The sequence below is a fragment of the Stigmatopora nigra genome, chromosome 3 (genome assembly GCF_051989575.1).
Source record: "Stigmatopora nigra isolate UIUO_SnigA chromosome 3, RoL_Snig_1.1, whole genome shotgun sequence".
Lineage (NCBI taxonomy): Eukaryota > Metazoa > Chordata > Actinopteri > Syngnathiformes > Syngnathidae > Stigmatopora > Stigmatopora nigra.
In genome coordinates this window covers 3,482,583-3,508,284 of record NC_135510.1, presented here as the reverse complement: position 1 = coordinate 3,508,284, position 25,702 = coordinate 3,482,583, and the positions used below count along the sequence as shown (strand labels likewise).

General features: G+C 39.9%; 1 long non-coding RNA gene across 1 annotated transcript; it reads right to left on the bottom strand.

Moving 5' to 3' along the window:
- Positions 1-395: 395 nt before the first annotated feature.
- On the bottom strand, positions 396-25,356 carry LOC144194110 (uncharacterized). Its single transcript, XR_013325833.1, has 8 exons — positions 24,507-25,356; positions 23,700-23,867; positions 14,820-14,997; positions 8,054-8,164; positions 7,857-7,939; positions 7,666-7,716; positions 3,188-3,402; positions 396-538 (listed from the first exon to the last, which is right to left on the bottom strand). It is a non-coding gene; the product is annotated as an uncharacterized LOC144194110 (long non-coding RNA).
- Positions 25,357-25,702: the final 346 nt, after the last annotated feature.

The following is a 25,702-nucleotide window of genomic DNA, read 5'->3' as shown; positions in this document are numbered from 1 at the left end:
AACTTTACATTAAGATTTATCGGAAAATATTGAGCTATATGTTAGGGTAAGAAGACCTGTACTTAAGATGAAATTTTCTGATAGTGAGCAGTACATTTAGTTCCAAAATGCCATGATAAATTTCATTGTACCCCGCCCAGATAATACACCTCGTACCAGGTACAGCAAAAAGTCCCTGACAGCATACTATAACTGAGCCTGCTGTGTTTCAAAGTGCTACTTTCTGTTTACACACATTTTTTTTGGAAGCTTGAATAAGAAAAAAATAAAAAAGAACCCCCACAGTGGTCATTGAACTAGATCAGAACGTGCCAAAATGCATTTTGATTAGCCACAGAGCTTCTGGGAGAATGTCCTTTTGTATAGATGACACAAAACTGGAGCTTTTTTTGGCAAGTCACATGAGCTCTACGCTTACTGATGCATACAAAGAAAAGAACAATGTACCTACTGTGAAACATGGAGGATGGTAGGTTATGTTCTTGGTCTTCTTTGGTGCAATTAAGGGTGACTTGATTCTCGTAGAGTACAGTGGAATCTGAAAATGATCAAAGCATACTTCACTCAAATTTGCTGCCAACTATTGTTTCATTTACAGATTATTGAGCCATTAACAGGATAAACAACATTTCAGGCAATTCTGAAAAAAAGCCAAAAGCTTGATACACTTATTTTGTATTTATCTTAGTAATTAAAGCAAAAAAAATATTGTTCTTTTCTGCTTGTGTCTATGAATAAATCAAGGCTATAAATAGTGGATTGTATAACGTAGGCTGATTAGGACCAACATTTTCTCAAACTCAAAAAGAAGCATAATTGATTCCATTCGTTTTATTAAAAGGTTAAAATGACAACGTCAGGGAATTAAAAAAAAAAAAAAAAAAAACTTCTACACACTTACGAGTGACAGGAGAATGCAATCGTAAAAAAAATGTGGGAAGCAAGCCCCACCCATATTTCACATAGTGCAAACAGCAAATTATCATGGAAACAACATGCCAAACTAATGATTTACGAGTGGTTAGCACACAACTGTAAGTTATTCCTTCCTAAATATACTATTCATTCATTTTCTGAACAACTTATCCTAATAAGGATCACAGGGGGTGCTGGAGTCTATCCTTACTAACTAGGGGCACCAGGAGGGGATACTTTGGATTGGTGGCCAGCCAATCACAGATGAGAATGAGACAGACAACCAGTCATGGTCATACCTGGTCAATCCTTCATGTTTTGGGGATGTGGGAGGAAACTGAAGTACCCAGAGAAAACCCATGCAAGCCCAGGGAGAACAGGGAAACTCCACAGTAGCTCCATTGATTTTTGACATTGGGACTGGTAGTTATAGCCAAATGCACCCCTCAAGACATGTAATTTTTTCAAAACCTTGAAATGTTGCCCACCCAAGACATCGAAAAAAGAAAGTGGTTCCCATTCCTGTAGCATGGCTCTTACCGATCTGTGAACAAGCTCAATTAGCAGATGACTGAAGGGCAGGCGGTATTAACCTAACACCCCATGGGAACCATCTAGGGAGAGTGCACCCCCCTCTGTAAAAGTGCGTGAAGATAAGCATATCTAATGTTATTTTACAGGTAGGTAAAGAGGGAGATTGAGGAGTAATTGGACGTAATAACACTCTCAATCTTAGAAAAAAAGACTTATTCACTCGGCATGTTTGCCCTGGAAATAAATATACAGCGAACCAACTTTGGTCTTTGCTCCTTCACTTTTTTTTTTTGAAGGTCAGTGTTCCACTTTACATACACAGATGAGGCCGTCTTTCTTCCGGAAACGATAAGACAAAGCGGCGAGAGGAGGTAAGGTCAGCGAGTTAAACCAACAGCTAGGATGACAGTTAATTGGCTGGAGGATAGTGTAACTGTCATCCATTTCCCCTGAGTTGACTTGGGAAGACCCCCCTTCAAATCCAAGCCCCCCTGTGGGACTTTAGCCTCGTACTTGTCAGCTGTCTCCCACAGGTTCAACCAGTGGACATAAGCACAGGGGCGGGATGGGTTTGGGATGATTACAATGCCTCCTATTTTATTATTACTTCATCATTACTGTTTATATTATGGTCATACACAATAAAGAGTGTGACAATTGAGGAGATTAAATGTCAGAGTGAATTACAGCCATATGTGCGAGCTGGTCTGCAAGTCAGATACCCAAGCTCAAAAGGTCCTACTTGCTAATTGCTCATCACAGTGGCATTGGACGGTGTCCGGCCGATTTAAGGCCTAAAGATAAGACCCCCCAACTGTGCAAGACTACCCCTACTCTGATGACTTCCTTGAACCCTTGTGTTTGCTTCTTGTACTAAATGCAGATGGATATGGGTCCTGTGCTATCTGTCTGTATGATTTTGCAGGAATTTTCAAGCTTAGTGTATAAAAGATCTTTCTATGTACCACTCACAGCACCCTCAAATGCAGCTGGCCATCCATTCAAACCAACACCAGCCCCTTCAACATGTTTTATTATGACCAGCACTACCCACCCACCTACAGAATTCAGGATATGTGATGGTAAGACAATACAGGGAATGAAAAAAAACATTAGTGATAATGAGAAGTTATTTGGCAAGAGGGGATCACTCATTGATAGACAGGTGTTTTTCAATAGGCACATTAATCCTGTCATGACCGGTAAATAAGGGGGAAAAAATAATGTTACCCAGGAGAACAAGTGGTTAGCGCGTAGGGCAAGAGTTCCAGACTCGGGTTGGTTCGCGGGCCGCATTAACGTCAATTCGATTTCAAGTGGGCCGGACTATTTTAGGTATAATATTTAGATTTTTATTTATTTTATGAATGGATTAAAATAACTGGATTAAAATCCCTGAATAATAAGTTTTTTATAGATCTAAAGCAATGTTTATTTTAGTTTTTTTTAAATATATTTTTAGATTTTACAAAATTATTTTTGAACTAAAAACACAGAAAAATGGATTAAAAATTCCAATTATTGATTTAAATGGGGCAAAATGAGGAAAATCAATATATATCTATATTCATTTTAATTTGATCCTAAAACATAAAGTCAGCACTCATCATTTACTTTCTCGGGCCGCACAAAATAATATGGCGAGCCAGATTTGGCTCCCGGGCCACCACTTTGACAACTTTGGCGTAGGGGGTGACAATTCAGAGATTGAGGGTTCAATCCCAGGTTCGGACCTTACCATGTGGAGTTTGCACGTTCTCCTGGGCTTGTTTGTGGGTTTTTTCCAGGTGCTCTGGTTTTCTTTCAAACCCCAAAGACATGCCGGATAGGCTGATTGATCAAAAATGGTTGTCCATGTCCATGTGCCTTGCGACTAGCTGGTCACCAATTCAGGGTCTCCCTGTCCTGGAAGCCCGTAGTTAGCTGGGATAGGCTCCAGCACATCATTTGACCCTTGTGAGGACAAACAAGGCAGATAATTAAGGATTGAGTCATGTTACCCAAAGACTTGCAGCACAACTTCTATAGTACAATAACATACATTACATTTTGCACAACAGGTTGTCATATATTGTGGGCCACTTCAGGACAGAATATTCTTACCAATTAAATAGTATTAGTTTGGTTTTAGTATTTAATCTTATTTTTTTCTCTGCTTGTTTTTCATTTATTATGTAGTATTTTTATTTATTTATTTTTAAGATTTCTTCACTTGTTCTTAAGAGGTCTTTTTTTATCTACCAATCAGCAGCAGCTCATTCAAGGACGCTAAGCATATTCTCATTGACTTTATGAATCTGTGTGTGTGTGTGTGTGTGTGTGTGTGTGTGTGTATAAATAAATATGTAAATACATACTTGAAGTGTTAAATTTTATGTGTCTGCTTCCCAGTCAGTCATTTGAGGACAACTGAAAACACTTTACCTTACTTTTCTCCACCCTTTGCAGTAACTACATTTTAGGGGTTTATCTGCCCTACTGTTTAACTCAATATTCCTCATTCTGAGGAAGATTATCAAATAAAATCTGCCAATACCATTCATCTTTCATGAACAATTGTTAAAAATCACTGATTCGCTCAGTTCACGCTCAATCGAAAAGAGACTGTTTATCCAATCACACTCCAGTCCATGAGTGTCTAGGTCAACCCACTACCTCGTAGACCCCAGAGATGTAGAGCGACGGATGGGCGTACCAAATTCTAGCATTTATCTAATGAGCGTCCAGCTGTGCGAATTGGAGCAACCCACTCAAATCATCCGATTTTCTTCGGATTTAAAGGATTCTAACAAAGCAAATCGAATGCAAATTCCAACAGAGTTCATTTTTAACTGATCTTCAATCTTCCGAAGCAAAAAAATAAAATAAGAATCAATAGATTTTAACCTTGCATTTGGCCGTCAGAATCATCCAATTTAAAGTTTAACTTTACAAAGTTTTCTCTCAAAATATAATGTAAGAATTATAATACAACTATGAAATTCATGCATTTTTAATTTTTAAAATGAGAAAAAACAATAATATTTGATTTGCTTATATTCATAATTAGATAAATACTATATACTATTTCATATTGCTGGTTGAATATGCAGAGTTTCGAAATGATTAATGGTCACTTATATTTCATCTAAAAAAATAAATGTATAAGATGTACATTGATTTGATATGGCAGTTGAAGTCAGTTTTATGACGAGTTGTTTCATAAGTTTTGATTCATGCTACCAAAAGACAACACCCAAGTCGTTAATAGTACGACAAAAGAGGCTGGGTGTTACTGTTTGGAAAATCTCAGGTGGTGGAATTTACATAAACAATACCAACGCTGCTTTGTCAGTCATTTGCATATAAGAGCACACACATCGGAAACAAAGACAACAAACCACATAATGATGAGGTTGTGGCTAAGAAGTGATGTCGTTAGATAAGCTTTGAGTACAGTTAAGGACAGCGAAAGCACATCCAGATGACTGAGAGTCAACACAATGTAACCCTCTGACATGAGCAAGCATCTAAAATGAGATGACTCTTTGCAGCACTACAAATTAAATAAGGGCCAAACCTGGATTCTATTATCGTGTCCCCACTTTTGTACTATTTAAGTGGCACATTAAATATAACTGTCAGCACAGCCAATGGAGCTCTGACCAATGTTTGTTCTGCGGGAAAAGCACAAGAAAATTGAGAAGCGATGGAATGGTAAAAAAGGAAATTGAGCAGTACGTCTTGTTCTTTTATTTAATTATTGCTAGATTTGTAGGTGTGTTTTTTATTTGCTGGAAAGGTGGTGGATAGCTTGAATGAACTTGCTACTAAACAAAGATAAATTGAGATCATTCAAATGGACCTGGGACACATTCAGACAAAAGTCATCCTCCTTAAACCACACCCTTTAGTAAACTAAGGTCTCCAGGATGAAATAAATGTTTTTTTAAATTTTAGAACAATACTAAAATGACAAGATAGGAGGAGAGAATTTTATGGACCAATCTGTAGCAATAAATTAGTCAAACTTAAGTTAAACATGGACCTATTCTGGGATTAAAACAAAAAAATAAGGATTCAGTAAGGCTGCAAAAGATGTTTTCTTCCAAAATGAATTAGGCACTCACTACAGCAAACATTTCGACCCACGGGCCACATTGACTTTAAAATGTTGACTGATGGGCTGGGTCAGCACAAGATACGATACATATAAAAAAGTGCATCCGTTAACAGTACATATGAAACATAAACAGAAAAAAATGACTAAAGTATTAACATACTCATCACTCATCATTAAAGTAAAAAGTATGAAGTAAAGTAAAAAGGAATGTATTAAGAAATATTAAAATGAAATTTAAAAAAAGATAGAGGGGCTGTAAAACACGAATAACAAATAAGAATTGACAGAGCTACTGCAACTACTGCAACAATGCATACATTTTAATGCTACGTACCGGTGGTAAGCTACAATGCTTGTACCAACCCCCTGAAAGGCTGTACATTAATGTTGGATCAGCAGTGTGTATTTTTACCAGATATGACGGTAGGCCGCAACTTGTCATCCTGGTGTGACACAAGCAATGCAATTGGCGAGAGCCACACTTCAACATGTGTTGGTCAGGACTATCATTTGGGCTTGATTTTCACGACAGGTCTACACCATGTCGTAAAATGAGTCAGACCTCAGTTTAGAAATCACTTGTTGTTAAGAAAGACTTGAATATAATTACTATGCCCCCCATTTTTTGGCAAAGCCATCATGTTTCATCTTCAATATGCCTATTTTGTTTTAATCTTCAATCACTGTCTGTTTTATAGGCATCCAATGTGTGTTTTTAATTGTCGTGATGAATTGTCTGTCTCCTTAAAGTCTACATTTCTTCTGGCTGTTACCACAGAATGGCATGTCCCTTCTTTTCCATGTAATTTTCTTAGTTTTATAAGGTACATTTAGTCTTTCACAGCCCACTCATATCATGGAAACCATTATCTGGTGCAGCATTCAAAGTGGAGGCAATTTTGCCTTTGGGTAACACGGCGAGCAAATTAAATTTGGTGTGTTTTCCAAGGCATAATCTGATTTAATTACAATCTCACAGTTGAAATATCGATACATGAGGCGAGTCGGAAAGGAAGTTATTGTCATTCCATCATAATTAGGTGCTATAAGAGGCTTAATTAAAGCCCGACAACTGAGTGGATAATTACATAAAAAACAACGTGTTGATTGCATAACGAAAATAATGTTCCCAAACATTAACGATGACCTGCGCCCTAAGAAACACAACCACCTGTGAATCCTTTATTTAGATCCAGACCCAAAAGTTATTCTTACAAATGTTACACCCTCTTTTCTTGCCGTAAAAAGAAGAGAAGTCGATAAATCAGAAAACTGTCTCTACTGGTTTCTCGGGCTATTGATGTTAGAGTGAGCAAGTCCAAAACACCTCTCAACCACCCTCATAAGACGAAAAAAAAGTCCCTTTCAAAAACCAAAACGGTGAAAACGACATTTCGGTTGAGGCGGCTAATAAATCTTGGCAGAAGGCGGCTAGAGGAATGGAAGTATGCGATCCCTAGTCAGCCAAGTAAACGGTGATGGCGAGTGGAGGGGGAAGAAAGAGCAGCCACATAAGAAGAGGTTTGTGTTAGCACAGGGTTAGATGAGGTGTAACGGGAGTTCTGATGGATTAGGGGGAGCCATACGTCTTGCTGCCGTGTGTCAGAATGTGTTTCTGATATGTGTTTATTATGAGGGCCAAGAAATGGTTCAGACGTTGTTACATTGCTCAATACATCTTTTAGTCGCCCTCATATTAGTGTCTTATCTGGTTTGGGCATAATTTGTGGTAGATACCAAAATAGGACATTGTCTTCTATAACGGTTGAGTCTGATTGTGATGACATGAAATGTTTTGAGGAGGATTGCATAACTAAGTTTTTGATTACAAGCAACAACAACTGAGGACCTTAAAAACTCATCCTTTAAAAGATAACAAAAATTTCTATGTCTGAGAAAAACAAGATGCCTAATATTGTTCATTACTTAAGTGTAATCATGAGTTACTGTTAACATCATTACAAAGATATTTCTCTGTGACATACCAGGTAAGCATTCTATTCCATTTTCAAGTAATCTACCATAGTTAAAATGTGCTACTCATAACAGGAACTGTAAAATGTCTTTGTTTCTTTTTAAAATAAATCATTGACATTAACCAGACACAAACTTACTTCAGTTACCAAGGGTCACGTTCAAGCCAAATAATGGTCAGCTGCAACTGCCTGTAAAAAAACAGGGAAAATATTGTACAATTTTACTGGCGCTCATATAACAATGTTCTGAAAATAATATTGTAACCGCATCCTTGTATACCAAAATCTGGCTTTTTTTTAAACCATGACCACTTGGGAAATGTTCATACCTTTTCTTTGTCTTCTTTTAGACGAGACACTTCAAACACCAACTCATTGATGTTTATTGCCAGTTGGATGCAAATGTCACCCTCTGAAAGGATTATTTTCATATGAACAACCATGCTGCTGGCAACAACATGTAAATTAAATGAGTATATTCTGACAAATGTTCCACTGAGGTAGACTTTTCTTGAAGGCTACTTACTCAACTCGGGATTGACTTCAATCATACTGTTCCTATTCGTCATTAAGATGCAGATATTCATTCAAATAGTTTCCAAGTCCATATCGATTGGCAACATAAATAGAATGGAACCTGTGTAATAGAATTTGAAGTTAAAAAAAAGATGCCTTATATAAGTGAAACTGAATTTTCAGCTAAGAATAACTTTGCATAGTATGTTAAGCCCTTAAATTCAAATATTACAAATATGTGCTTTTTTTCACTAGTATTTTTATAAGATCACCAGTGAAAAAATAAATGACAATAAAAAGAAAAATAGTAAACAAAAGCAAAAAAGAGAACACAATTTGTCTAGTCTAGGATTAAATAGCTAATTCTACCAAACGGACACAAATGATAAAATACAAAACGAAAGCATAATGGTTTGTGAAAAATGTCCTTCAATTCCATGTCCATTGAGTTTTTCCTTGGTGTATTCAATGAATAATACCCATAAATTCTTATTATGCCAGTATGACAGTTAAGAAGTTTGAAATCGTACAAAACCTGACCCGTTTTTCATTGTGACAGTTTGAACCTCAAACAAATTAATATTATAAAAATGTTATAAAACTACATTTTATGAGCCACAGCTCATGAACCCACAACCATACATTGACACAAGTAGACATTCACCATTTTCCATCTTTTTATTCAAGCAAACTCAATCAAATGATTTTTTTCAATAGCAATAAAGCTCTCTTTATTTTTCTTGGCCGGGCATCAATCCGCACCCAGAAGGAAAAAAAAAAACCTTCTCCACCCTCCACTCAACCTTCCAACCACACTACGGTGGGATCAGTTTCTCTTCAAAATCCCACTGAAGTTTTGCCATGTCGGCTGGAGACAATCAGTCCAAATACTCCTTTAGATATTCCTGCTCCTACCCCAAATTCAATTTATGGACACATTTATTACCATGTCTGTCAGTGACTAAAAGGGAGTTCCGTAATCAGGAGCACACATCTGATCTGGTCACAGCAGGCCTGCCGCGCCCGGCCAATGCGTACTTTATTACACGTCACAGTGAAGCGATCCGCCAAGGAAAAGAAAAAACACGGGTAGACAAAAGAGCCAGTCGTTAGACATTGGATGGGATAGAGTGGGGGCCTTAGATCTGATTTAGTAGCCGCTAGAATTAAAATCTGAAAATACTAAACTTGCTTGTTCTGTTCTTGCTGAAAACATAAATAATATCTTTTACAGTGCTTCTGTGGGTTCTAAGGGTAGTGTGGGGGTTAAAATAAGAAATAAAAAAATATTATGTTGTATATATTTTAGAAAGTGCTCCAGATTTTAGTACGAAAAAAAAGAACCCTTAAATTATGGAACTCGAACGGCAATTGAGCCATTGAATCTTTTATGACCTGAATTCAATGAGTATTAAAATGTGTTTTGCTTTTCGCCATGTGTTGTGCATTCCAAAAGTTGGATGTTACGAGAAACACAACAAAGGGACCGGTACCATGTCATCACTTGTTGAAAGTCTGGGAGACACATTTTGAGCAACTTCCTATTACACTAGTGACAGTATCCCTTTTCATCTGATTGAATACGTAAACGAATCCATCCATTTTCAAAACCGCCCATCCTTGTCAAGGTTGCAGGGTACTGAAGCCTACCCCAGCAAATTACAGGCAAACGTACCCTAAACTGGTCGCCAATCAGTTGTGGTGCCCCACAACAACCGACCATTCAGACCCGCAATCACACCACTAATATGTGGATTTTGTTCCCACGCTGTCTGGACTGAAGTCCGGCGAATGTACCACGATACCATCAAATAAAAACAACGTAGAAATGATGTCAATTTCCACTTTTCGTTGTATTTGCTTTCAGGCTTCAACCAAGAATGATGTTAGTCAGTGTCTGTGAATGAAATCCGCATGGTCTAACTCTCACCAAATCTTTGGACATAACGTCTTAATCATCTTGCGGGTTTGTCTCTAGCACCAATAAGTTCCAGTGTTGGTCACATTTTATTCCCAGAAGTTGCCAAAAACGACAAGACATCCACTTTTAAACTGTGGTAATGTAGACAGAGAACAGCCTGTTACAGCCAGTTAAAACAACATGCTCGAGGTTTGAGAGATTTACAGTCCTTGCTCTGCTTGTGAAACATGGAATCTAATGAGCGCTACACTAGTTTGTATGCCATTCAGCATTGGAGCACAGAGGGCATGGATCTGACCGAGAATCAGTGATTGAGAGTCCGCTTGTACCACTAAAAACACACAAACACAACACCACAGACCACACATGCCCATAAGTACTTCTTCGTCTAGTTCGTTCAAGAGTCAGTATTTTTACACGACATAAGAGAACACTAAATCTGAAATACATGTAATCTATTCAAACAAAGTAGTTTAATTCAATCTGTTTTCACTGTGGTATTTGAGAACATTCCATTAAGACCATGTGGGAGTGGGGGGAGACTATTCTAGTTAACTTTAGATTTGAGACATGGTATCCACCATACAAACCAATCGTAGAGAACATATAATGGAAAAAGTATCCAACCTCTGGAATTAAAGAATAATATGATTTCAATGAAAGTCATCCAATGAACATTTTATAAGTGACTGTTGGGGACGATAATTCCAATTGAATTGTGATTAAAGGTAGTTAAAGAAAAAAGAAAACAGTTCAGAGTTTATGGAAAAGACCCATTTATGTAGGCCACAAATAGTACCTAGTTGAGAAGGCCACTGTTCGCCCAGGCTGGAACCCAAGAGAGCTACTCAACCCAGGTCACAGCCATAAATCCTTGCTTCTTTCACAAAGTCCATCTTAAACATTTACCAGTGCAATAAAAAAAAAAAGTTAAGCACCCTCTAGAGGTCAACAGCAGAGCGTGAGTCTGTTAGGAAAATGAAGAGAAACCTTTACGAGTGGGCGGGTCTCTAGGAAAATTCCACATTTTCACGTGGTAGAATAATTAGCATACTGTCACCTGACACAGGTAATTGTGTCATTGGCTGCCAGCATCAAATTTGGCTACCACCATCCAACTGGGTTTTGGGGATTCCCGGAAAGTAGAAAGCAAATACCATATCCCCCTCATCCCAACCTTAGAAAAAAATGTCTTGTCCCTTGTGTTGATTTTGGAAGAGATCGCTTAGCTAGTCATGCCAGATCCTTAAAAATTAGTAACTGATACCCCTGAATTCCCCTTGCCGCAGCAGCCGGGCAAACAAACTAAAATGTTCTGCTATTAAAATGGAAGCTAAGCCCAGCGGAACGTTTTACACATTTACTGGGTGTGCGTCAAGGTGCGAGACAACACTAGTGAATTATGGCTTGGATATGGACCTGAAAGAAGGCAAGTCAGGGGAGATTTTTGACTGCACCTGACAGTTCTTAATGCTGAGGGGGATTGCACAGAAACCACACTGCCCCCTACAGCTAATACTCACACATGTCAAACTTTATTGGCCCGGTGAGTAAATGCCAGAACAATGAATAAAACAGTATCAAGAGTCCTGCTGAGAGGAGTTTAGTATGAAAGATCAATGAGTGTGTGTCTACGGGGAGCGGACTAAAAGCATCCGTGCCATCTGCGGAAGCAATGGGTCGACATGGCACACTAATCTCTTCTGGTTCGTGTGTTTGGGATCCGGGATGTCCAACAGGCTCGTGCGACAGCTGCGAGGGAGTGAAGCTGTCGGGGGGTAGGCAGATCTAAAAGGTCCGTCTGCAAACGCATGGCAACTGCGAGCTTGGTTTAGGCAACAAAAAAAAGAAAGAAAAATGGTTTGCATCTCTCGCCTGTTTAAGTAGAATCACAGGTATGTGTAATGCTTGGGCAATTAGAGCTTGGGCACCACACACGCAGGCCTCAGTTATTTCCAAAGCACTCAAAATGAAAGCTAAATGATCAAATGAGGCGCCTGTGTTTCAATGTTGTTTTCCTCAAAGAGTAAAGTGGCTCTAATAACAGAGTAGCGCGATGTAACAAGCGAGTGGGATGGAGACAGCAAACATTTAGCTTGAGGTGGTTAATCAGACATGCTGGAGGCATGTGCCTGGAACACCCTAGTCACCTCAGTGGGGGCATACTGACTCAAGATTAAGTTTAGCTAATACTCTGTGTGACAAACACTTGAGTAGGTCTTTTAAGTCTTTTGTCATGATCCGATGACAAAGAGAATCTATTTTGGCTTCATCTCCCAACACTCCAAACAAGAGTGGACAGGGACAGTGTGGGTTTGTAGATGGTGTGAAAGCCCTGGACAAGCACAGAGGGAATACTGCATAAACAAGCCAACGTTAGAAGGTGTGTGAAATCGTCAGAATGGTAGAGACTGGCAAAAAAAGAGCTATACATAATGTAATGGTCTTTATCTGTGCTATCAAGATGAGCCAAGCCGGTTTGTCCAAACAGATGACGTCAGTGGCGCAGATGACTTTACAGGGATAACTGTGGACATCTGTTTGGGAAATGGAAAAACAAAACTCAACCAGCTTTTTACATGTTCGCCGGAATTCAATTAAAATGTGATTAGCAAGAGTATTAAGGGATGGCAGACTCCACCGATGCATTTGCGATCGTCACGATCCTTCGGCTTGGTCGGGTTACTGTCGAGGATTAGTCCTGACAGGGTGACCTTTCACCTCCAGACAGGTGCCCGTGGGAAGGAAAGAGAGGGCGCTCATGTCATGCCATGGCAAGTGGGATTCCCACAGAATCGAACTGTCATTTCAGAAAACATTAGCACCCTGGTAATATCCAAGTGTGTAAGACTAAAGGGTTGCATAAAAAATATATTGGATTGAAACTATGGTTATCGTGTGTGCTTCAGATTCAATGAAGAAATACTCAAAACAACTTAAAATGTAATATGATTAGATGACATGGAATAACCTGACTGGTAGTACAACAAGCGAACCAAATATATTTTATTCAGAAGCTACAGAATGACAAGCCAACTAAACAGTACGCATGGGGGAGAAACAACCTTAGTGGCAAATGTAAAAACTTCATTTGCTGTCTAACGGCAACGCTTACTCTTCCTGCCAGACTAAATGTTTATGCCACACAACCACTTCAAACCTGAGACCTGTACTTATGCTGCATGTGGAATAAGCAGCTTTTCCTCGGCGGGCCTGCAAGCCAAGCCGTCGCTTGAGAGGTGAGTGGCCGTCTCATTGGATGAGGCGTTATCTCAGTCCAACACAGCATAGATGCGGGAACATAGTTTTTTTTTTTAATATATTTGTACATCTTCTGGTTGCAACATTATTGGATAATCAGCGGTCTACTTTCCATGCTTGGCTTCACCCTCAATGAGCACATTATGTAAAGACATAGGGAACGGCGCTGACAGTGTTTTTGATCCTAATACGGTGAGATTTGGTCCAAGCCTGAAGGTAGGACATCAAGTAAAAGTGTTTCCAAACAGCGGATCTGCACTGGGGGAAAATAAAAATGAGGACTGTACACACACACAGCGAGGTAAACACGCAAGCCCTGTGAAATTCCCTCATTTGAGGATCGTGACCTCGTTCTCGTGTGGGCATTATCTTGGGAAGAAAGCCCCCCCTCCCTTGCTGCGAAATCAATTAAAAACAACCAGACAAAATGGACGGATTAAAAAAAAGTGCAGGCACAAAGCAGATAAGAGTGTTGGAAATCCTCATTTATCAGATAAAATGATTATCCTGGAAAGTATTTTGGAGTGGCCATTAAAAACAATGCGGTGGGATTAGGAGGTCTCTTAAAGTTTACAGTTAAATGCCAACACGCCTTGATTGACGCAGTGGAGGCTAGGTTATGCTAAAACGAAGTGAACAAGACAATAATACAATACACTGGGAAAAATAATACATTTAGATAACTAAACACAATAAAATATAGAAACAAATAAACTTTCACTCCTATTTCTTTTGTGCACACTATAAAATCTCTCTTACTGAGAAATTGCAGTCAAATCAGTTGAAGGTTCATCAAGGTTTTCAAGGAGGTTTTCAAGGAAGTTTTGAATGAGTATATTCCCTTGAGACTACAAGAACCTAAATATAAAGCATTTTCACTACCAAGGTGGTCAAAGCCAGCTATCCAAAAACCTACTGCTACTTTTGAGAAAATGTAGGTCTCTTAGTTGCGCCTTGTAATGTGGAAAATATGGTAAGACTGTGAATGCTATTGTAGACATGATGACACAAGAGCACAATTATTTTATAGCAATAGAATTGCATTCCAGTGGTGGCTCATCATCTGCTGATTCAGTATGTTAAACATTCAGGATGAGCTAAGCGAATGAAACAACCATCCCAAACTAAATAAAAATATTACAATCCTGTTGTCCTGGTTTCCCTTCCGGCATAGCCATTGTGAATTTTTCAGGATGAGTACTCACTGACTCATCATTGAAAACATCAATGATCTTGATATTGTTTGTGTTGCTTTTCAAATGATGATGATGTGTACTTAAATAAATGACTACACTGTCCAATCATGTAACAAATATGATAAATTAACTTGAAGATAATGTATAAGGCAGACTTTAACAAACCTTTCACAGTGGCTGGTCTGTCATTTACTTTGTGGGGACAGTCATAAAAACATGAGTGGCAAAATTTCAGTCCATACAGGAACATAATTAGATGAAGAATTTAGTTTCCATCCAAATTAGCCTTGTTTTTATTGTGTACTTCTCATCTAGATTGCTAACAACCTCCCAAAGATGGATAGATGCAACACTTTGAAACCTGTCTGTTGTGTGAGGCATTATTTTAGTTTACCCACCTTTTTTTCCATTCTGCGCAGCGCCGCCGTTGGGGGAACGGCTTCAGGCCGAAGCGGCTTTGTTCTGAGTCGATGCTGACAGTCTCTTTATCTCCTCCTGTCAGACAGAACTCTGTTTGATCTGGAGCTTCTTTTGCACATCTTCCACATTCTGGTCAGATGACCTCACCTTGCCTTGCTGCAACAATAAGAAAAAAGGTGTGAGGGAAAAGTAGTTGTGTTGCAATTAGGGAGCTACCCTTACATGCTTCGCAAAGTTCACACATTGAGTAGACAATATTTATGCTCTGTATTGACGCAACCCTCTTGGCCTCGGCTCTCCAATTGAAGTCTAATCCGCCGCCTGTGGACCCTTCTCTCAAGGTGACGATTTTTTAGCACTTCACATCACAAATGGCAATTAAATGTGCCGTACTAGAGGCATATACAGAGAATAAGAGCGGTTATAAAGGGAAGTATGCCATCTCTCCTTCATAAAACAATCACTGACGCCACCTGGCTATTGATCTTTATTACAATAGCAGCAAGCTGTACAACGTTTGATGGTTTTGTACAGATCTTAGCCGCCCTCATTCATAATTACCACTACACATGTAGAAGCAAGGGCAACCTCAGACAGGATGGCGTTTGAAAACGCCGCCGCCAGACTTGAGGGGATGATGGGTAATCTCGAAGGGGCCCTTGCAGTGTAGCACCACGAGCCCCGAGGCTATCGCTCCTCCATCGCCGAACACCTGCAGGAACTTAAGTTTTACAGAGCTCAAATTATGGAGCTGATTTTAAATGAGTCAATGGGGGCGACCTCGTTTTTGAGAGCTTACAGTAAAAGTATATTTGTCGCTGACTTTGGAAATGATAGTGAGCGATATTTCATTGGATGATAAAATTAAGTTATCATTAAGGTTTCACCTACGATTTCTAGAGTACTAACATGAAAATTAGCAGAACAACCGTAAAACACAAAAACGTCAACATGATTCAATAACCATATGTTTTACAGTATTTTTTTTATTTTATGTTATCTACCATTTATTTTCACAAGGGTAATGTGGGGTGCTGAAGCCTATACCAGCAAAACATGGTTAGCAGGCCTGGGCACCCTGATTTGGTTTCCAGTAAATCGGAGTTGACGGATAGATATTTCTACATTTTAAACGAAAAAGGGCTTGACATAGTTGATATCACCTAACATATTTACTCATTATTTTCAAACTCAAACTAGAGAAATGGACATTGTCTCTACTCGACTTATAATGCCAATGCAAAATTCTACCCCCCAAAATGTATAAATATATGTTTTCAAATACCTCTTAAGAGCGGTTTTAACATCTGTTGAAAATCACTTTTTTTCTACGGTAGTTTATTAAAATTCACACTAGAACTGGACATAAATGAGGTATTAGAAAGAAGAACCCATTCTTTGAATCTACTAAATTATTCAATGGACAAAAATGGACTGATTCAGATTGAGTCAACTACTAAGACTTTTGTGAGGCATTTAGTGTATGTTAAAAGTCAATACAAAGTTTTCATATTTTCCGACAACGTTCCTGTAAAGTGTCGGCTCTGTTCGTCAAAGTGGTTTTGGGTGAGACGGACAAGACAGCGAAAGGAACGGACAGTGGTTGCGCGGTGTGTTTAGATAAAGAGCCGGGTATGAGCCAACACGATGCAACTTTGACTTCAGAGTGAGGAACAATGTCCTTGTGAGAGGATTGTTGCCTCCAGCAGTCGAGAACAAGGCGAGCAGTCTTTTAGCAGGGCACGCCCTTGAATAATGCAACAGCCTCCGTGGAGTTGGGCAGATATACAGTACTGATTTCTTTGCCCCCTGGCATTGTTGGAGAAATGAATAATGGATAGGTTAAATGCTAGTGTTTGGGATCAATTAGCATTGGAGCTGTTGATGTAATAATGTGACGTACGCTCTTCAAAGCCAATGCAGACGTGTTAAGATTCAGGGTGCAGTCCGCTTACCTCTTGTTAGTTAGCAGGATTACGGTAAAACTATTAAAGCCATTGTGGAGGTGTGGATAAAGGATTCCCTGGATAAAGCTACAGAAACGTGTCCCATGGGGGAAATTTGGTTTACAATCTTACACTTGGGGAGGGGTTCCCAACTATGCTGTAAAATGAATAGATTTAATTAGAATTTAAAATGGAGTGGAAGATAGAATATTTTTATTAAAAAGGGAAAAAGAACTATAGAGATAAAACTAGTGAAAGATGGGGAAAATTAAAAAATATATGAGATGAAGCAATATAGAAAGTACTTCCTGCAATGAATGAAAATAAGGAATAATAAAATAAACTGCACTGAAGATCAAAAAATAATGATACAAAAACAAAACAAACAAAAAAATGTGAAGAATAATAGTGATGAAACGATTCAATCTGTAAACAACACCAAAACAGGTATTATATTACATCATAACAACAAAGGAAGGGAAAAAAAGAGGAAAGAGAAAAATAAAATCAATGTTTTAAATCAATTAAAATTATTTGGGTGCATTTTTCGGTGCAATTTGTGGTCATTTTGAGTACTTTGAGTGGTCTTATTATGAGCAAATAAAGAGGTTGGAGGCTTACAAAAAGGCTGGCATTGCTCTTTGACTTCCTGTCGCCAAATCTGTGGGTGTTACCGCCGCTTGGGGGTGGAGCTTTTTCGACGGCTGAATGCAGAAGAGTCGCGGCAAGAGGCCTGCGCCCTTTCGCCCAGGTCATCCCTTCCTGCTGGTCATGCCGAGGAAAAAAAAACATCGGCCCATTTGTGTTCAGACAGTCTGACAGATCTCAAGCTGGAATACCCACAGAACCAGAGGCGTCCAAACATACATCACCCCCTATGGCCCCTTCTTGCTTCAGCCAACATCTACATCCTCTCTAGCGCTGCTTTTTTTCTCTTCATCCTCCCTCCAACTTTTTTTTTTCTCACTTATCTCCACGGGTAGCCCTTCAACTCTCCTCTCTCATATTCTCTCATGTCCCCCTCCCCTCCACCACTTTCGCTTTTTCAGATTCAATAAGCACCCCGGAGGCAGGAGTGAGGGAGCGTGGGTGAATGGGGAAATACGTGGGTAAAAACATCTATGGCTTTATTTACAAAGAGCCCAGGTATTGCTCGGCATTAAATCCGAGGGAAATGATTTATTTTCCGCCCCGTGTGTGGCACTGATCCCCGAGGCGTAACTCAACGGTGGACTGGCTTTGTGCTGGCAATTTACGGTGGCTGCAGAGGCTCATAAAGGAAGAATGGATTAATCTGGAACATGACATAAACAATACAACTCTGACAGCCCTATTAAAAGCTATGCCGCTCGGCCTCGTTTCCCTTCGTGCGTACGTTGGAGAAACGTACCAGATCCTTGTTCTTGTCATTCTCAGAGTATCGGATTTGTCTACATATAGCAACCGGACCTTTTAGCCGTCTGGCCAATGGACATCATCAGGCGTATCGGATACGGACGCTCCCACAGCGCTCGTTAGGCTTCCTGTCCCAGAACCTGTGGCCTCTCGTTTTTCCATCAAGTGACTTCTTTTGGGAATGTGCCGCATGCGCTAACGTCGAAATTTACAGGGAAAGCATGTCGTGCATCCGATACTTGATCTGGATGGGGTCACGCATGCGAACGGAGTTGAGATGCTCACAAATATACACAACGAGTCCTCAGCTGCTGCCGAGACCCCCCTTTGGGAGGAGTTCACTCAGCATCCTCATTGACCCCCCACCCAACTATTGACTGATGACACTTATGCAGCTTGTCTTTTTGGTTAGCTTGGCCACACCGAGGAGACAGGTGCACATAGAAAGCAGAATGCATCTCATGTGGGAGTCCTTAACACATTTAGAAGCAGCATTTCCAAACAAGCTGCTACCACTTTTAAACTGATTGCTTAATGTGGTTTCAAAGAGTGGACTAATCCAGAAAAAAACAAAAAAACTCAGTCTTGGGCCTAAGCGATTGTGTGGCTTTTGCGTACTCCTGCTAACTAACAAACAACTATAACAGCAATACCCTTCTATATCCATGTCTCATGCTGGAAAACTGCAGAAATAAGAAAAACTCACTTGAACAAGAGTTACTAATTTATCTCCAGCGATAGATGGACGCTTCAGGAGTGCAATGCGAACAGAGACGGTAGGCCTGAAATTGAAATCAATAAGTTCATTAGACTGCTGAGGCTGTCCGTGCTTCTACCCTACACTTCCCCTGCAGACAAACACAGCCACGCATAAAATAACACACATACGTGCACAAAAAAAAACACATGCAGAAACACAGGTTGACCTACATCCACTGACTGGACATTCCATTTATATAGGCCCTCATCACCTGCCTGATCAGAGTAGACACCAACATGCCGATAACGCCTTGAGATGTGGATAATAGCCGCACCAGAACAAAGAGACCAAAGGAAAGGACTTGTAAAAAAGAAAACTAAATAAGGAAAATGCAATGGGGATTGTCTCCATGTTGATTCAAGTTTTCACATCCAGTGTTGAAATATGAAACACTCCCTAGAGGAAACTTTTGCAAGATTTCTCTCTTTGTGTGCGCCTGTAATTTAGCGGAATCCAGCATCAATAAGTGAGGAAAAAGTTTTGGTCTGACAGCTAACAAGACCCCAGTCAGCCTGTGCCAAACACAAAGAATAACTAACATTGTTTTTTCAGTCGGCGTGTGCATGCTGAACAAACCACAGCCTCGTCACTCACGTAGCGTTGTATTGTGGTTGTTGTTGGTTTTTTTTTAACCATTTATGATACTTGTGTAGTCTTTCGTGTGAAACAACCTCCAGAGTCCTGCAAGCTGATTTAATATCAGTTCTGTCAGTTTTCTTCCACCTGAAACAAGTTATTGTAGCACTTCTACACTGGCAATGTAAATTTACAAGGCCTGTCAGATTTCTGAAATACATTACGAATCCTGGAAACTGGTTGTTTGAATTAAAAAAATCAGTACATCTATTCAAAGCATTCAATGAACCTAATATGCACATATTTACTGAATGTCAACAAATACAAGAAGAATGTCCAGCAAACTTGACACAGCTAGGCCATAAATAAGGAGAACCTAATTGGGAAATGGTCACGCCCTTTAACGAACTTCTCAAACCATCTGCGTTAAACTCCAGGTCACCACAACCCATACAAGACATGCCCCAAAGACACGAAATGTCTGTTTTGCATTTCAGGTTGTGCAGAAAAGTCTGAACTAAATCAAAAATACTGTAGGCACTTAAACTCTGACAGTGTAAATCCAGCCGCAGGCTCAAAGGCGCACAAATTGTCCATGACCTAAGCTCAACCCACAAACTTGTCTTCAAGGGCAGCCTTTATCACGAACCCAGTTCCCTGCAGCCTCTTCACCTGCAGATTAACGTACGAGGTTAAACACCCAAGCTTGAGCCAGACCCTATCTCCATTCACACAAATGAAATACAAATGGACTTGTATATCTACAAAAGAAAATCTGGACTTCAATTCCCCTTATTCTAAGAGCCCTACCTACCCTCTCAGTAGGACATTTCACTTCCCTTATGTATATAAAGGGGACAGTGTTCGCCATTCTATCCGGAAGCTTGGGGGGGGTTCCATATCCCGGGGGGGTTTCTGGGAATGCAAACACACTGGTGCAGTTGGCGAGTATCCCATTAGACTCGAGGGTTCAACAGAAGCCATGACAGTTGTTATGGGGCTCACTTCATTTCCTGTTGCAAGACCAATGGGAGAACACACATTGGGATTAGAGCAAAAAACGCTTGACCACTCTCCAGGAATGGTGTGAAAGGTAACCCCTTTTTTTAATTAAAGTGCATTAGAAATCAAACATTTCCCCCACTTTTCGTAAAATACAGTGTTTTACATGTATTACTTTTTGTTTGATTTCCAACAGATTCAACTCCAGACTTGCATTTGAGCATTTGAGTGTTTGAGTTGGGTAAAAACAGTGGTTTGTGGCATGGCATGTTTTCCTAGCTTCTGAAAATAGGGCTAAATCTGACAGTGACAACAGCTTGCTTTTATCTGTCAACTAGCATTGCTTTCCCAAAGATGGCATACGGAGTTAATATTTAATTTCTCTTCTCAACTACATAGGTAGTGTGTCCAGGGGCTTTTCACGGCTTATCCATATTTAAGGTCTAGAACTTCCTGGAAGGGTTTTAGCCACGGGCACAAACAACACAGCCATACAGTTTCTATATAGGCGCATAGCAGTCTGCTGTCACACATTTTATTTATGAGGTCACAAACGGTGTGGCAAACAAGCGTTCCACATCAACTTTAATATCCAAGCTTAATATTTCATCCATAGACCTACAGCCCCTTTTACAGTCGTCCCTTTGGCCTGTAGAGCTCTGTGTGAAGAAAAGAGGTGGGCTTGTGGAAAAGAGAAGGAACGTGAGGATGGGAAAGGAGAAGACGACTCTCAAATCCCCTTGAAGGTCAGAAGAAGGAGAAGCTTAGTATTCATACGGCACTTGAGTCGATCCCGACCTGTCAGGAAACTTCTGACGTAATGATGGGGGGTTTAGAGGACATAAAAGAGGCATCAGAAAAGAAGATGTTTAGCACAGATATGACACCATCCCGGGAAGCTTCCGATTTCCAGGTAAGACGGCGTCAGGCGCAGAAAGGGAGAACAGGGAAAAAGATGCTTCTTACTGGGAATGGTGAACAACGGAGGGGGTAGGGGCAGATTCAACCGCCTTCTCTTCCACCTTCACTTTGCTCATCTTTTATTTTGATCTGTCTATCCACAGCCGGTGCATGAGAGAGGAAGCGGCTGGTACGTGATATTGAAGCTTATGAAATATTTACCAAAGCAATAATGACTCCCTGGACAGAGGGTTGAAAGAAAAATAGGAGAGGAAAACAGAGCCGAAAGTGCAAAATGCTGGAATAGAGAATTCCTGTCTTCATCTTTTTTTAGATCAAAGATCAAGACAGAATACATATCCGAGACCATGAAACTTTTCTTAGAAGGAACAAAGGGTCATCATTGTCACACCATAAGCAATTTGTGTCACTTTCCAGTTTTTGATACTTTAACAGCCGTTTCCTCTAATTTGCTGCCAGCATTTTGATAATCGTGGCAGTAACAGGTGGAAAGCTAGAGCATTTCATTAATTATTTATTGGATTGATAAAATTTCTTATCAATGGTGTATTAGCATCGGAAATCCAGATCTGTTTTTTTTTAAGGCTTTACACAATGTTCCCTCCAACTACATCTGGCTGAGTTTCATTCCAAGGAAATGGTCATGATTGGGCAACCATATCAGGCGACAGTTGTAACAGATATCCAATGAAAACTTTACATTGAAAATTATTGAGTCACATTGTGACTGAAGTACTGTCCGTGGTACAATCAGAGCACATGGCAAACTCGACAGGACAGAATAGGGTGTAGGATAACTTGAATTTACTCCAATTATGAAGGAGAGCGTTGTATTCCTTGGTTTTGCACACTAAAGCTTAATGATTTTATCATGCCCAATGCGGCATACCTGTTTATAACTTGTAGGTTCAAAAACAGGCTGTTTTCCATGTTTTAACGTCAACTCTGACCTCCGGCCTGGCAAATGCGTTCAAGTCTACAAAGGCCGCAAAAAAAATGTTCCAAAGTTTGTCTGCATGCTCAAGTACTGTGCCTTTGATCCTTCCGAAAAAGCAAAATAGATTGATGTTGGGTTGAGGGATAGACTGTGATTAAACTCTGCAAGACTTGGATACCAAGGAAGAATTATCCAAAATTCCACAGATCACTGATTTTTGGGCAAACGGTAATGCCACGGTTGGCAGGGACATACTGCAAACTCAGCCAAAAGACACTTGAGCTCGTCCAGAATGACACTACTCAAACTGACTAGAACAAGGAGAAAAGATCACATTTTCTTGCAAAGAAAACAAAGTAAATCATTTCAAATTATAGGGGTATAACATTTTGTGAAACGATGCGTTGCTCTCATAGGAAGTGATTTTTTCTGGCTGTTACATCCAACATTCATTACAAGGATCCTTTTTTTCATCCTGGAAATATAATTCAAGATTGTGTGAACATGATGTGATCCTTTAAGATTTAATGTGTAGGTAACAACTTGAACAAAAACATACTCTCATGCTCTTCTATGTAACATTAGCTTCTCCGCGGTCTTCTCAAAGAAATACTTCACGTACAGGGTCTCCCCCACAGCGCAACTTCAGTGTGGGGGGCCCCCGCTTGTTTGCTGACGGGACTCGGCATCACACTTCAGGCCAGCTTGATCTGGACGGCCAACAGAGATGATTCACAATGAAAGATGGGGAGGAAACCAGGCCGGTGTGCCTTTATTTTCCCTGCGTAACAGTCCAGGATGCTTGGGCGGCTCAGAACAACAGTGAGCGCTCTAACCTAAGACTTTGAGTTGAAGGGATGGAAGGAAGGCCTGGCTAAATGCAGCGTAGGTACACTTTGGATGTGTCTACATTGGGAGTGAGCCGTGGATAGAGAGCAAGGGTTGGAATAAACAAACATGAACCTTTGAGTTGGACTACGTGAAAGCACTCTGCAGATGGGAGGAAAATACTTTCGCTCAGCACTGTCAGGCCTTTAAGTTCAAAACAAGCACTCTCAGTCAAAACAAACTTGAAGGAAAGTAGTTGGGTTACAAAGTAAAATTAATTTAGGTCTCATGGCAGCTTCAATGTCAACGAGAGTTAAAATGGGCACTACATCTCAGCACCGCTTTAAAAGAAGATAACGTTATCTGGTCTTTTGCTTTATTGTTTCTTAATGTATTTTACTATATTCTAAACGCCATAGGTATATTTTAATGAAATTAACTGGTAATATATCTGAAGTATTTGTGTAATGAACAAAAAATGTGACATACTTACTTGGATTCTGTCATGGACTTTGACTTGACATAACATGAATGACGATCTGAAGATGACCAAACAAAAGCGGAATGAGGAACAGGTGGGTGAAATGAAAGGCAGCAGATTGGTTGACACACAAGGAGAAGGCATAATAGATGAAATCAAAGGGCATTTTGAAACATTTCTCTGAAAAGAACAGATGGAGCTGCATTAGAATTCAACCTTACTCACCCATCACATTCAAAAACACAAAAAATAGCACATATGCATAAAGTGGTAAAGTACATTACACAAAGTTGTATTGGATGCTTGGATTTAACAGTCAGTAGTAGTAGCAGTGAAGGCAAACAATCAGCTCAGCTTGGAGCAGCAGTTTCTTGTGGCCCTTGACCCACCCCTTTAACCCCTCTTGCTCCCACTGGTCCGCCCTTCCTGCCTCTGACGGACTTCGCCTCGGCCGCGTGTAACAGCACGGAAGATTTATGTCAAAGTGCGAGTATGTGTCTACAAGACGACACTCCCTGTGTACTCCCCGAAGCGAGAGGCTACATTTCCTGATCAGCAAGCCTGACACACTGGACAGCTGACCCCTGACCCATCTCTTTCACCTAAGTCACAGAGGGGAGGAGAGTGGGCATGGGCGTTTCACAGTTGACACTGCAGTATGATGTTATGCGGCATGTTTAGAGTCCATGTACATCAGTGTCACCCCTTTCAATCAGTAAATCCATACCGGATCAAATGGAATTTGGACAATTTTGAGCCTAATTTGTATGGATAAGGAATATGGGAGGCTGATGCAGTAAAACTTGAGAAAATACTAACCGTACAAATGCAGCAAGACTGGAGGCAACATATTTGTTAGCCAAAATTAATTGACGTAAGAAGGTTGGTGAATTGGTTTGCCCTGTATGGAAAAAAAAAATTGAAGTACATTGGAAGTCATTCAAACTGCAACAAGACATTTGTTAGCCAAAATTCGTTGATGTAAGAAGGTTGGTGAATTGGTTTGCCCTGTATAGAAAAAAAATGGAAGTACAATAGAAGTCATTCAAACTGCAACCGTGACAAAACTGTAAAGTACATCTATCACAAGTTAACACACTTAAGAAATTATATAATCTGGTCGTAGAGGGTTAAAACATAAATGGTCAAGGCTCACAAAGATCCATAACTATTGAAATTGTACAAAAAAGTTACATTTATGTAACAATTTGTCTCGGTATATTTGGAACCGATGGCGTAATCCAAGGTAAAGTTTCGGTTTATGACTCAAAAGAAAAGATTAGTCGAGACTTATTGTTTTTATCATACAATGAGTTAGAATACAAAACTGAAAGTGGATAGGAGGGAGTTGGTCCCAAAGAAAATAATTCTGGGGAAATTTTACCTTTTTATCCTTTATCATCCTACTTTAAACCAAAGGCAGAATCATCTAAACATGGCACATAGCAGTCATTGCCCAGCCCTGCTTTTGAGGTATATTCCTGCCTTGTTATAAATTGTACATCCTGAAATGTTTCGTTTATAAGCTTTCACTGCGTTTCCTTCTTGTGATTCACTGCACACGTTGACATATATCGAGCCTCGCATGAGGAATTTCCTTTCATTGTAAATATTGATTTTGTTTCCCACTCTGCCTCTTTTATTTATTCAAACATTAATGTGTCCAGATGCAGATCATGCAAAACCAAAGAGAAACGTGAGTAGGGAGATGCATGCATGGAAAATATTCAAGACCCTTCGAAGCAAATATGTCATGCACGTTGTTTCCAAATAAGCCTGTCATTTGTGATCTGTAGTCAATCAGGGTGACAGAATTGTGCCTCTGTTTTTCTACTGGGCTATATAAGAACATAAAAAAACATTAACAGCACAGCTAACACCTCAATAAGACAATAAAGAGTGGCTGATATAGATGGAAACATAATGAATGTATAGAGTTGGAAGGAAATTGGAGTTGTGTTATTGTAATTCTGTATTTTACCAGCATAGGGCGATTAATGTTCTCTTTGGGGATG